Raw genomic sequence first — 14,128 nt, forward strand, 5'->3', positions numbered from 1 at the left:
TATTTCTATAAATGTGCTAAAATTCACCTACTTGGCTTAAAATTCAGAATTGTCTTTTCTATATTCTGTCTCTTTCAGTCTACAGCCTTCACCTTACATTTTGCTCCACAATTTGCCCAGTGTTGTTATTTACACATTATTACCCATGACTAAGAATTTGCTAACCATGGTCTGGTTCATAGATCAGCAGAATGGACATCAGCTTGGAGCTCATTAGAAATGCAAAAGTTCATCCTCCACTCTAGACTGAGTCAGAATCTGTATTCTAGTATTTTAAACCTTGTTCAGGAAAAGGTAATAGGTTTGCATAAGATATTACAGTCAGGAGGTAGTAGAACCAAAACTAAAAACACAGTATTCTAACTGCAGATTTTTAAGCCAAAATGTGGTACTGTGAAAAATGTGGTGCTCAGACCAGCATCAAGGGCAAACACAACAATGGGATTGGACTTTGAGCACATGATAATAGTGAGAGCACACAAGGGAGGGGTGAGGATAGGTAAGACACCTAAAAAAATTAGCTAGCATTTGTTGCCCTTAACGCAGAGAAACTAAAGCAGATACCTTAAAAGCAACTGAGGCCAATAGGAAAAGGGGACCAGGAACTAAAGAAAAGGTTAGATCAAAAAGAAAACCTAGAAGGTAACACACACGCACAGGAAATCAATGTGAGTCAATGCCCTGTATAGCTATCCTTATCTCAACCAGCAAAAACCCTTGTTCCTTCCTATTATTGCTTATACTCTCTCTACAACAAAATTAGAAATAAGGGCAAAATAGTTTCTGCTGGGTATTGAGGGGTGGTGGCGAGAGGAAGGGGGCGGAGTGGGTGGTAAGGGAGGGGGTGGGGGCAGGGGGGAGAAATGACCCAAGCCTTGTATGCACATATGAATAATAAAAGAAAAAAAAAAAAAAAGAACGTGGTTGGGAACACTTATCACAACTGACCACTAAATCAGACTCTCTGGAGGCTAAGCCTAGGAACCGGTGTGCTTACAGGTTCTCCAGGTAATTCTTATGCATATTTAACTTTGAGAAGAATTAGTCATGTAATATTTATATCCCCTAAGCTCAATTAGATGCCAATTCATCTCTCCTCATTCCTTCTTATGTCCTTTATCACCTCCCACATCTAATTCATTATTCTTTTTTGTATATAATCCAATAGCCATCTTACCCTTTTTTAACTAATCAGCTTAGTTACATCTCTCTCTGAATTATTTATTTTGAACTCATTCAACAAATATTTCAATGTCTCAGATAATGAGTTCATTGCAAGAATTTCAGTGGCTCCTAACTGCCTCCTAAGCAAGGCAATCTTCACATGCCCTTTAGACCTCCAGCGTATTCTCAAACTCCCTTTCCTTACAACTCCTACTATTGTTCTGCATTAAATTTACTCCTAATAAAAGCTCAGGAGGAAAAAAGTCAAGAAAATGCACTAAAACAAGACAGAACAAATAATAGTCTATCTCCAACAGCAAGATTAAAGCTGTTGTTGAATCAACGTCTTTGCAAGGCAGATACTCCTTAGGTTCTTCTTGCCCAAAGCCAAAACTTATCTTAGAAAGCAGTTGAGTTGGACCCCAATGGCAGAAGAAAGGCTCACAAATATGTAGTGAAGAAATATAAACCAAGGCAGTTTTTCCTAGTCTGGAAGTACTTTGAATAGTTGATAATCATTTGGTACAAATATCACTATGAAATATATAGATGAAGAACCCAAAACTTAGAGTTAAAAAAGACTTCAGGTAAAGGTCCACATTTTTTGAATTGCTGAATATTAGGAATGCAATAAGATTTAGAGTCCTTGGTATGACCCTACATCTTATTATAAATCAAATAAATGGGTTCCACCGTGATTAAACATCTTATACTAAATCCAATGCCTTGCCCACATTTGAGGACTTTATACTATAGTCAATTTTGGCTGCACCCTAAAATCATCAGTGGAGATTAAGAAAAATCTACACTTAGTGGCCATTTCCAGAGACTATATTTAATTGACCTATTGTCATTTTATTATTTCCTTTTTATTTCCCCAAGTTAGTCTAATGTGAAATCTGGATTGAGAATCATTGTATCATGCTGTACTTCTCATATTACAGCAGGTCTGGGATGAGATCCATGATTACAAAACAGTTCCCTACGTGATTCTGCTGCTGCTGCTGCTCCAGAAACCATACCTTGGGTTACAAAGCACCATGTGATTTCTGCTTTCTATTAGCTTTCTCTACCCTACAAATGACTTCCCTCTCTATGCACAAGTATACAACCCTACCTTTAAAAGTCTCTTCTTATATCTGATATACTGTCTTCATTAACTCAACAAACATCTGAGTTCCTACTATGTATCGGACATTGGAATAAATAGTGTGGGAAAAGGCTATACATTATCACCATCAACTTCTTTAACATAAAAGCCTGAATAAAATAGAAATCAAAACTATTCAAAAGCAAGAAACTGCTACCGGCATAGCACCTAGAAAATGTACAGACCCCTGGTTAGCTTGGAAATGAGCAACAAGGCAAAGAGACGTATTGTACGGTATGGAAATTGTACAACCAAGACAAATAAAAGCCTAAGTAGTATGTATCCCAGTCCTTGTTACCTCATCCTTAAACACAGATAATGGAAGTAGCAATCTTACAGGATTTTTGTGTATCAGTGACAACATACATTCAGCAGTGCTTTGTAAACAGAAATGTTCTTGTTATTCTTGTAATTTGGTTCTTTACATTGAAATCCTGAGAAAATTTTCCAAAAGATTAACTTCTCATTTATGTGTAATTCCTCACAAATAAGTTCAGCAAATATTTTCTTTACCACTTAACAGCTTTGTGAATTTAGCATAATTTTTTTAAATAGTAGGGGAAAAATCAATAATGACAAAGCTATTATATCTTTTCCTATAATAAAGCCTTCCTAACTAAATACTCAGATTAGATATGCAGATCTTTTAAGTATATGAGTTTCAAATGAGTTCTTTATACTATTTAGAGATGCTATAATAAGTTCAAAGCACAAGGGGAGGTCATAAAATATGCAAAACCCTACAATACAGACAAGTTACTAAATGCATACTTATGAAAAGATCATCTCTCCCAACTAAGACACATGTATCTTATTAAGAAAAAATCTTTACAAGTGGTTTTGTTACATCTCGTTTTTATAAAGAAAAGGGGAATGTCATCATACCCATCAAAAAACAGGATGCTTCTTGTCTCATATATCATACAGATTCTGTATGATTATATCCTGCTCCTTAGTTGTGAAATTCCCTAACATGCAAAGTTCATCAGAAACAGTAGCATATTTCAGTCATTTCCCCTCTCTGTTGCCATAGCAACAGCAACCAAAAAAAACCAGTCAAACAAATAAACAAAAAACCCTTGAAGGAAATGTTTTTTAAATACACTTTAATAAAGATTAAATGTAGTGTTCACACAAAATTTCAAAATTGTACTGCTTTTTCTCATCCTTATGCATACTTTGATTATGTTTGCCTAGCTTTTCTTCTAAAAATTTTAGCCCACCTAAAAATTGCCAAACAGGACAAGTTCTAATGTCTCTCAGGGTCTGGGTGAAACTCAATTAGATGGGTCTGTCTGTTGTTTTACAGCTTCCATTGAAGTCATGTAGGTACTTTTTTTAACAGATCTCAAGTTTAGTCTCTATGTTTTGATGAAATCAATATTGTTTGACTGCATTTAAAAAAAATACCTCTGACAAGTAAGTGTGTCATTCTCACCTTTAAAATAGTCTCAACATAAGAAGACAAGTAATATCTCAGGAATAAAAAATACACAGAAGCAAACATCTCTGAAAAGACAGGTGGCAATCAAACTCATACGTATGGGTGTACCATGATTAGTTTGAGAGGCATAATGTTTATGAACGAGAAACATATTTTTGCTCGTGAGCAAATTCAAATATTCTAGAGACTCAGAATTACAAACATTTGCTTCTTTGCCTTCCAGGGTGCAAATCCAAGCAGCAGCTAGAGAATAATTAGTAAAAATATGACAACAGGGAATAACATCAAATATTATTAGTTAAAATGACAGAAATGCAAAACGTGAAAGCTCAATACATAGTCACCAAGGGATAAATGGAAAAGATTTCCAAAAAGGTTGGGCTGTGATTCAAGAAAGTTTAACCTAGAAATAATATCTGTTTTAAAAATCATTCCAACATATATCATATGCACTGCATCTTTGCAGGTCAAAATAAATTGCCCTTTTCCTGTGCTGGTAAATCATAACAGGTCTACAATGTGGTTTTAAAATCCACTTAGGTAATGGATGATTTAAAATAATAAATTCTAGATTTCCTCCTTTTGCTATCAGTCACCTTGAAGATGGAAATTCAAAGACTTGGTAGTTGCATATTGCCTTCCATAGCATCAATATTCAGACACAATAGGTGCCGAGAAAAGCATATTGGTAAGATCTTCCAATGCTTTCTAGCTTCCTGGGCTTTCTAGCACACCATGATTTGAAACTAATGAAAAGAGCAAGTCCCATATAATCTTCACCCTCTCATTTCCCTTGAAATAGTGTCAAATCTTCTCTAATTTTCAGTTTCTCATTCTCTCAACCTCCAACTGATCAAACTAATACTTTAAACATGAAGACATCATCTTTTGCATTTCTAAGCCAGTTTTCCATGACTGAAAATGACAGCTGCCAGTGTTTTCCTAGGAGGACTTCTCTATCTGTAAACTATTTCAGCTTTCTCCTTGTACTACTGACATTTTCTCATCTGCACCTCTGTACATCTTCTTTCAGTACTACAATTTCTCAAATATACTCCAAACTATTCTGGAATTTTTACATAAGTCTCTGGCCATGAGAAAAGAGAGAAAAGTTGAGTTCAAATGGAGAAAGACCATTCTCCTTGAGCAGAAATTGCTCATACTGTGATTGCTACCATGCAATATTCAAAAGCACTGACTGTGGGTGTAGCTGCCTATTATGTTATATTCGTTGTCATGCAGTCCAGAATAGCACTAATGAGACCAGAGAACAGATGAATTTACAAATAATGCCTGCATTTTAGTCTAACTAATGGCTAATTTCCTACATGTAAAGGTGGAAGTAAGGCAAAGTCTTTTCCTCTAACCTAGCTGCTTCTTACTTTGGAAACACTGATTAATAAAGAAAAGACAAGTACTTACACTTCCTGCCACTCCTTCTCCTAGATGAGGAAGGGGACAGTCAGCATTGCAACTCTATCATACTAAACTAGAGACAGCCACCCTGAAACCAGCTTGGGTAGCCTACAGCTCATGGAGAGGATGTCCCCAATATCATTTGATATGAGAAATGGAAATGATTTGAAAATGCCTTTAAGGCAAACTGCCTTTACATTGAACTCCACCTTGAAGGCTTCCTAGAACTAAGATATTAAATCCCTTCCACTACTTTCATCTATTACTCCAAATTTCTTTGTGTTGTAACAAGTGCTTAGTCAGAAATTGGCTAATTGGGGAATGTTTATTAGCAAATAACTGATATTTAAATGGAAATATAATTTTAATTACTTTCAAGGAAAATTCTGTGTTATTATCACGAGTAGGTATCAATGCTGTTCATATCACAATTCCAGCCACTGGACTAATGATATTTATCCTGATAAGTACTCACACAATTTCAATCCATATCACTCTTGACCACTGAGTAGAATTATAGGCTCAGCCTAAAAGTCTGAAAGAATTTTTCACTAGTATAAGCACATTTTCTGGTTTTACAGTTCAAGACATGATTTTAGCTTCATAACATCATGATTTATCGACTGTATTAAACTGCCCAGATCTCTGTGTTCTCTTTGAACAGAACATTTAAGCTTTGGATATATAAATATTTACATTATTCCAAGTTTAGGGGTCACTTGGAAGTGTTTATATGGGGGTTGGATTCAGGTAGAAGCATTAAGCCAGGTGCATGTATCTTCTATTGTTTTGCTTATTATGCTGCATAGAAGCTCTTTCTTTGCATTTCACCCACACCTGGACTTCGACATCATTGAGAAGAGTAGCACCATACACATTTCTCTCTGTGGATCAGTATAGTCCATAATCCTTGTTAAATGAATAACTACTGCCAGCAAATGCTTGTTAAATGAATGAATCTATCAATCATTCAACGAAGAGGCACTGAAGACACATCTTCCTGACAGAAATCCTCTCAAGACAAGAGTGTGCAATTACAAAACCAAATTAGTAGCTAACAATTTGAACTCCTGTATAATACCAAGGAGTCTCTTTGAATGGAAGGGCTTTCTGTCTGGAACAGCAATATAATAGTTAAATCTATTTTATCATTAAGTATTTAATTACCCATTCCTACCTACATTCAGGGAGGTGCTAATCTCACTGATTGTATTACAATTAGGATAGCTCAGATTCACAGAGGAACATGGGGAGAAGTTTGGGTTTGAAAAAGTAACTAACATTTTGCACAAACCACACAAACCTCTGAGCCCTATTAAAATCACTGATAAGCAATCTTTGAAAAACATTCTCCAGTAATGGCTAACTGGGCTTTTGCAGCAAAGCAAATTGTTTTTTCTTGGCAAACGTCCCACAAGCAATAGGCAGCAAGAAATTGTTTGTTCTACATGCACAAGTTCTCGTGTATCTCTGCAATTCTAATGCCAAATTTGGTTCTATCTCAGAAGCCACTTTAACCGCAAAGAAAATTGCCAGGGATTTTACCAGGATAGCTGTTTGATCTTTAGCAGGACCTCATGGTCATCACAATGAATTCCCATGTATTACTGTGTATTATCAGTACAGAAAACTGCTCTCTCCCAGGTCCACTAAAAGAAAAGAAAATCACTCTATTTGGTTTAAAATTCTTATACATTTTCTTCTCCTTTCCCCTGGCAAGAATTTTTGTTTGGTCTTGGACACCTAATAGCAAGCAGGATATAGAAAATATACCATTTGCCCTTCAGTAATATAAATGTAAAACAATTCAAACTAAGAAGACATTAATATCAACAGAAAAAAATGAAGAAATGTACACTGGAGATTTGTGATGGATCACTAGAGAGCTTGCAGTGGCCAAGCCAGCTGAGTGAAGCTAGAAAAACACCTGAAGATCAAGTACTTAAAGCAATGTTTTGAATGAGCAAGAAATATATTGTTGAACCATTGGAATTTAAGTAGACATTTGGCAGAAAAAGGAGTTCCATATGATAAATTTATAGAAGATAAGAATATGAGCAAATAAAAGGAAGGTTTCATAAATGTTACTGAGTAGCTATGGGCAGGTAGGTGCTAGAGTCTCTCTCTCTCTCTCTCTCTCTCTCTCTCTCTCACATACACACACACACACACACATTATTCACCAAAGTGTATAGTGGTTTAGTGTTTATTTTAAAAGCCTATTTACCAACTAATGTGACTTTGTTATTTACTAAATAAGATAGAAATAACAATTTTCAGGATTTGTTACTTTTATGTGTAATATCTGTATTTTAAATCTGACTCCTAAGCTTTATGCATAAAAAACAGTAAGGTAACAGGAATTGAATAAAGGTTGGAGAATAGGTTAAAGAGCAAGGTAGGATGGCCATCAGAATGTGCACAGCTACTCAATTACACGAGTTTCTTGGGAGATCACCCAGACATGAAGTTTATGCAGAATTTGACAGTTTGTGTCAAGTTGCTATCTTCTTTTGACATCCATCAAACTACACTATTCCATCATTTATACTTTCCTCTAGTTTTTTATGCTAAAAATCATTCTCAAGAACAAGCTTTTTTGGGAAAAAAAGGTTTCTTTATTAATTTAGTCTATTAAATAGAGGTTTATGTGGTGATAAGGCAAGAAAAATGAGAACCAGATGGTCACTCTGCTTCAATAATTCCTTCCAATGAGAGGGGCAAATTAAGGAAAAATTCTTTCAGGTTTAAAAGACTGTAAAGTTTCTGTTTTATAAGTCTTCACATTGTTTTAAAATTTTTGTGACATTTCCTTTCAGTATGTTTAGTTTTAGAGCATGTGGGTAAAAAAAAGCAAGACACAAAACAGAAAACATTCAAAGAACAAAAGTGAGGATATTAATATTGCCCTAAGGTTAATGAGTCTAAGAAAATCTAAAACATTCAGATAAAAAACATTCAGATAAAAAGTGGATATGTATGTCATAATTTAATATTTCTAATTATCTTGGAATTATCAAATTCTATGCTCAAATGGTCATCATCATAAAGGTATATGTTTTTCCTATAGGAAAGGAAATACTCAGAAGAATAATACTGATTTATATTTGATTTTAGGACCCAAACTTTGGATTTTTATTTATTCCTTAATGAATTTTATTTTCAATTCATATTATCCTTATTTATACACTTAGCATGGAAACTGCTTATATTTATTGCCTTTAGTTTGTACAATTTCTAAGCACTCACTGCTATATAGTGTAATATCTGTGCAAGTTAGTCACTGTTCAACCCAGCTATATTAGCACACGCTAAATATGGAAGAATTAAATTTAGTATTAGAAGAGACTGCAAATTTTTGAAATATATTAATAGTTAAGGGAATTTAAAACATTTAGGGAAAGTTAAGGGAAAAATCAACATTCCATGAGCTATATGTAGCAATAAGGAATGTTTAAATGTGGCAAAATTCCAAAGAATGAAATCAGACTTAAGAAGAAAAATAGTGCTAAAATATCTTCAAAAGCAAATTAAACTTCTATACAAGACTATACTGTCTAGCAAACATTGCAAAAAAACAATGTCCTGCACATTATTACCTTACCATTTCATTCACTTTCCAAAAAGAAGAGCTGATTGCTACATTTATTGCACTTTCCATGGAAACATCACTTCCATTTATAATGAAAGAAATCAAAAGTAAGAGAGTCACATTGTAGTAACACTCCACTGAAGTTATTGCTGGAAGTTACTCCTGAGTGAGATGTGCTGTGAAAGTATGTCAAAGGATGTTATTTTTCAGAGAATCAGATACCACAGAGTGGCTAGCCTGCTTTGTCTTCTTGACCACTTGAAAACTCCAGAATCTGAGGTTAAGTAAAAACAGCCAGATGATAAGTTCGCTATTGTTGCAGCTCCTTCAGCAAGAGCCCTGCTCAAGCCCAGAAAGAGAAAGGATAAGGAAGACCGAAGTCTGAGCTTCATGTCTAGGCCTTTTTAACCAAAATGGCTAAAACACCAGATAGAGAAAACTTCTTCAAGAACACAACCCTGCTCCTGAAACCAACAATAAGTGTTTACATGTGATCTTTCAGCATTAGATGGTCCCTATATAACCGGAACCACAAAATAGGCAGGAGAAAGCCTAGTGTGGTACTTCAGTCTATAAAAAGATCAGAAAGTCTCACACATACACACATATATACACATACTGATGCTTGAGGAAAATCTGTTCTTGTAACCATCCGCCTCATGTCCTGGATTCCTGACTTGGTCCTGTGTCTTTATATCACTTTAGACTTTTGATAGACTGACTGCTGGCTAACAATAGTACTGCTTCTGAGTTCTAATCAAGTAGTTGAAGTCCATTTACCTCTTACAAGACTTTTGGAAAGTTACATAAAGTCTCTGCATTTCAGTTTCTTCTTTTGTGTAAGAGAATAAAATTTTCATCTCTCAAATAGCGTTATTATGAAGTTAATTTAGTTAATAAGCACGAATCTCTTAGCACAGTATAAGCAATATGGCATTTGTTTAAAGTAACCCCACACTGTGTAAGCTCCTAAAAGTATGAACATCACAGTTCCATCTTTACATTCCTCCTTTGTTTGTGCTCCTAAATAGCCAGAACTGGTAGATTTAAGCTTAGTCATCCACATCTATACTCTAGGGACTCAAGCAGTAAAGCGTACCATAGATGTAACATTTATACCTCATTGAAAATCCACTCTAGCCTTATCATGGGATCTCATAAAGCTGCTTTTCAATTGTTTAGTTGCTCCAACTGTGAAATGATTTGAGATTTTTTAAAAGGCATCTAGAGCAAAAATAGATGTATAGTTATTTGTACTTCCAAAGCATTCTTAATAATAGTTTTGAAAGCAATTTCCAAGCTATAGATTTTGAAACCTAAGAGACTATTTCTGATATTGTTGTATATCATTATATAATTCTATAGTTTCTAGGTAGTCTGATCTCCTGTTCCTAATTTATCACATGCATAAATCTTCTGTCAGGTCTGAGTTAAAATAAATGTCTATAAATGAAAACATAGTATCAGCTTCATGTTTAAAACATCTAAACTGACTCCATAGGAAAAAGCTTACATATGAAGAATAGAGAGAGTTTCTGCTGACAGTCAGATTCTCGAGTTATGTTTCAGTGGTATAGTTTGCTCATAGTTTACAATAACAGAAAAACTTAAAAGGTCATATGTATGTTAGCTAACATTATAACAGGTACAATTTTAACCTTGACCTTAGAGAAATGGCTTTGAAAGCTTCCAAAGGATGCAATAGGGATACTTATTAGTTGGTGCTATAAGTTGGTTAATGGTTGGGACTATGACTAGGAGCAAAACAAGTTTGTAAGCTTGCTCTGGGGTAAGAGAACTTTGACTATAAACAGTGGGTACCTGGCCTCAGCAACATGCTTCCTTAGTAAACACCCAAGAGTTGCACATCAACCTTTGATAAGAGGAAGGGTTTGAAACTTGGATCCCACTTGGATATTTTTTAATGTTGTATAAAAATCACTGTTTACAAGAAAAATGCTATCAGTGACATGCATCAGAGAACAGGTAGTTTAGAGCTTCCAAACAGTGAAAGATAATAAAGAGCTAGGTGCACATATAAACAAATAATTTCTCATCTCATGTGAGTGCACATCTCAGTTTTGTAGTGAATCAAAAAAAGAAAGATGCGCTTCTATCTAAAAAGCAGTTATCCTCTAAGATACCCAATAAAGGCTGCAAGGTTCTTGATTCTTCTTTTATCCTATACAATAATATAGAAGACATTAAGGAAATGATAGTGAGAAGAATGAAGAAGGAAAACTTGAATCCATTTCCTTAAACCTATTAACCAACTATGCCCAGATAGAGTTACAAATATTCACATTTAAATTTTGATAGGTCCACTAACAAATTAATGGGTTTCCACTGCAATTCACAGGAAAAGCCAACAGCAACAAGGTCTTTAATGCAGAGGCAAAGATCCAGAAATCTGTAAGCCATATTTGCATGGTTGGGAAATGTTCTACCTACTTCATCTCAGAACAGTTGGGAAAAGAAAATTCACATTGCCTTATATGAAAACAAGTAAGAATGCCTGCTTTCCCAGAACAGCCATGTAATGATATGAAAAACAAAATACACACTATGGTGAAAAATCATCTTTTTACTTCCCTTCTATTGTTGAGCACTAACAATGCTTTCCTTCTTCTTGAGGTTCCAGGTGGATGTATTTTGCCTGTTTCCTCCTGTCACACCACTTGGTCACACAATTTTCTTGTCCTAGAAAAACTAATACCCACATCTGTTTTCTACAATCACGCACATCCACCTATTTCTTTCCTTGTGGGAAATACACTTACTAACTCACCCTATAACATAGCTCCTCTGCAGGAGTGCCTGTGTTTTTCTCATAATTGCTTCCCAATTTGTGTATCATAAAAATGAAAATTGCATAATCTTGGACATTATCTATACTGGGAAAAGATCTATCAACTATTTAGAAGATATAGAGTTGAGCAAAAGGATTTAAATACATTGTGGAAATGATTAAGGCTCATTCATTCTCAACAGAATGGAACATCTCATCATAAGGAAGAGACAGTAAAATGCATAATTTCACTGTCCTGAGTGCGAATATGTAAATGAATAAAAGTCTCAATAGAGTTTATTTCCTCACCCCCCTACAGTAATATGTAGTGATACTGCACATCAACTGTGCTCTTGAGTCTCTCTTTTTTTTTTTTGGTACTGGGGTTTGAACTCAGGGCCTAAACCTTAAGCCACTCCACCAGCCCGTTTTTGTGTTGAGTATTTTTGAAGTAATGTCTCCTGAACTCCTGAACTGTTTGCCCTTGTTGGCTTCTTACTACCATCCTCCTCATCTCTGCCTCCTGAGTACCTAGGATTACAGGCATGAGCCATGGTGCCTAGCTTGACTGTCTTAAAGTGTTTATTAGAAACTCCTCCCTTCCTTCCGTTCATCCTTCTTCCTCTTCCCCTCCCCTTTCTCTTTCTTATTCCTCCCTCCTTTGTACTGTTTCCTCCTCCCTCCTTCTCTCCCTCCCTCCCTCCCTTCCTTTCTTCTTTCCTTCCAATCTTTAATCATGTTTGGAGTTGTTTCTTAGAATGTTTAGACTATTTTCCTCACATTGTCACCAGCTCATTACCACAGAATTACACTTCACAAACAAGAGCTGGCTGGAAAGACAAGTTGGTTTAGCTGTGCTATCTAAAGGAATTATTAAAAGGATGGTTTCTTTCTTTTTGAGAAGACAACACAATCTGACCAGCGGGCAGGCAGGGCCACTGCCTGTGTCTCTCTTCAGTGCTGTCTTGTGGCCTTTTGCTCTCTTAGAGTCACTCACTGACAGAGTGAAAAGCAGTGTGGTGTTTTTCTACTTGGAACCAAGATCACACGTGTTTTGTTGCAAGAACACATGCTTCACAGCTTCCTTGTAATTGGCTTTATGGTTTCTGCTGTTATTATTTGTACTAACAACTAGAAATCCCTATTTCACAATAAAAAGAACTGAACTTCATATGTACACACAGAGACATACACACACACACACACACACGTGGGAGTAAGAATTACTCAAAATATTCTCTTTGATTTAGAAAAGCTAAATGCAGTTTTCATTGTTTTAATTATATAAAAGCTCAGTTTCTAAAAGTGTGGCGCTGGAACATGATGCTAGATGAGACACGATGGAGTGTATACACACGTTATACATATCTGCATCAAATTCATGATTTTTGATTCAGCATTGCTTGTCTATTCGGATAACTTTGATTAGTAAGACAAAAATCTAAAAAATGCTGGATAAATAATAGGTTGGAAGTATGTGATTAATTTTATAAAAATCATGAAAGTATTGACACCTATTCTATATTTAGAAAATCATTCAGTAAGAAATTCTTCTATCTGAACTTATATTAAGTAACACATATTTAAAGTTCAATGGTGAAAAATAGTACACCTACAAAACTTATAAGGGCCATGAACATTTCACTCTACCCAGTAGTCTGTTTTTTATAACACCATAAGTGAGCTTTTGACAAAAAATCCTGAAACATTACTAATGATTGATTTAAAAAAAAAAAAACAATGGAAAACTAAAAACTGTATTAAGACTGATTATCTCTCCTTCAATGAACTTTGGTATATTAGGAGATATTTTGTTTTAGAGACAATAATTTTACTTTTTCTTTAGTAAAATATTTTTGGTCATATTACTTTCTTTGTTTTATTCTCTATTGGTTTTATCAGACATGTCAAAAAGAGTTTCTAGTTTTATCTACCAGTGTCTCCCATGGAATGCTTCTTATGAAGAGAAAGAAAACATAAATCATGTTAGTGAAAATGGCAAATTATGGTGTGTTAATTGTCTCTTCCACAAAGTATCATGAAAACATTGGGACAAATGTCAGAGGAGGTAGGCCAAAGATTGAGAACATGAAGAAGAATGCCCCAACTCACCATTTTTACAGATCCACAACCTTTAGACTCATGGTATACAGATGTGTCCTTCTCTTTATGCAATATCCTTGGTCACATGTGTCCGTATCTAGAAACCAAAATACTACATTACTAATCATCCTTTTTCTAAATTAACTCCCTCTCTGAATAATTAATAGAATATTTTTCCCTTTTCACTCCTTCTCAGTTCTCTTTAGTAATTTCTTCTCCTGGGCTCCATTTATTGTGAATTGTATCAGTTTGACCAGACATCTGCTCTGTTAGGCATGATAAAGCTTCCCTGTCTAATGTTCCTTCCAGAAAAGATAAGGATCTTACATGCTTTTGACTTCCATGATGAAAGTGCGTAGGTAATTTAAAATATGCATTGTCATGAATGCACAGTAGCATAAATGAGCTAGATGTGCTTGAAGACCTGAACCAAGCTGGTTACAGAGCTCAGCTTTTCTCTCCAACCACTGT

The 14,128-nt window shown here is 35.2% G+C and overlaps 1 long non-coding RNA gene across 1 annotated transcript in view; it reads right to left on the reverse strand.

The window, feature by feature from the left end:
• The window catches only part of LOC141420676 (uncharacterized), a 39,088-nt gene that overhangs the window by 9,099 nt on the left and 15,861 nt on the right, over window positions 1-14,128 (reverse strand). Inside the window, exon 3 of the long non-coding RNA XR_012445200.1 lies at window positions 13,667-13,754. This is a non-coding gene — a long non-coding RNA (uncharacterized lncRNA). The remainder of the gene's footprint in view (window positions 1-13,666; window positions 13,755-14,128) is intronic.

This window comes from Castor canadensis, chromosome 1, assembly GCF_047511655.1.
Source record: "Castor canadensis chromosome 1, mCasCan1.hap1v2, whole genome shotgun sequence".
Lineage (NCBI taxonomy): Eukaryota > Metazoa > Chordata > Mammalia > Rodentia > Castoridae > Castor > Castor canadensis.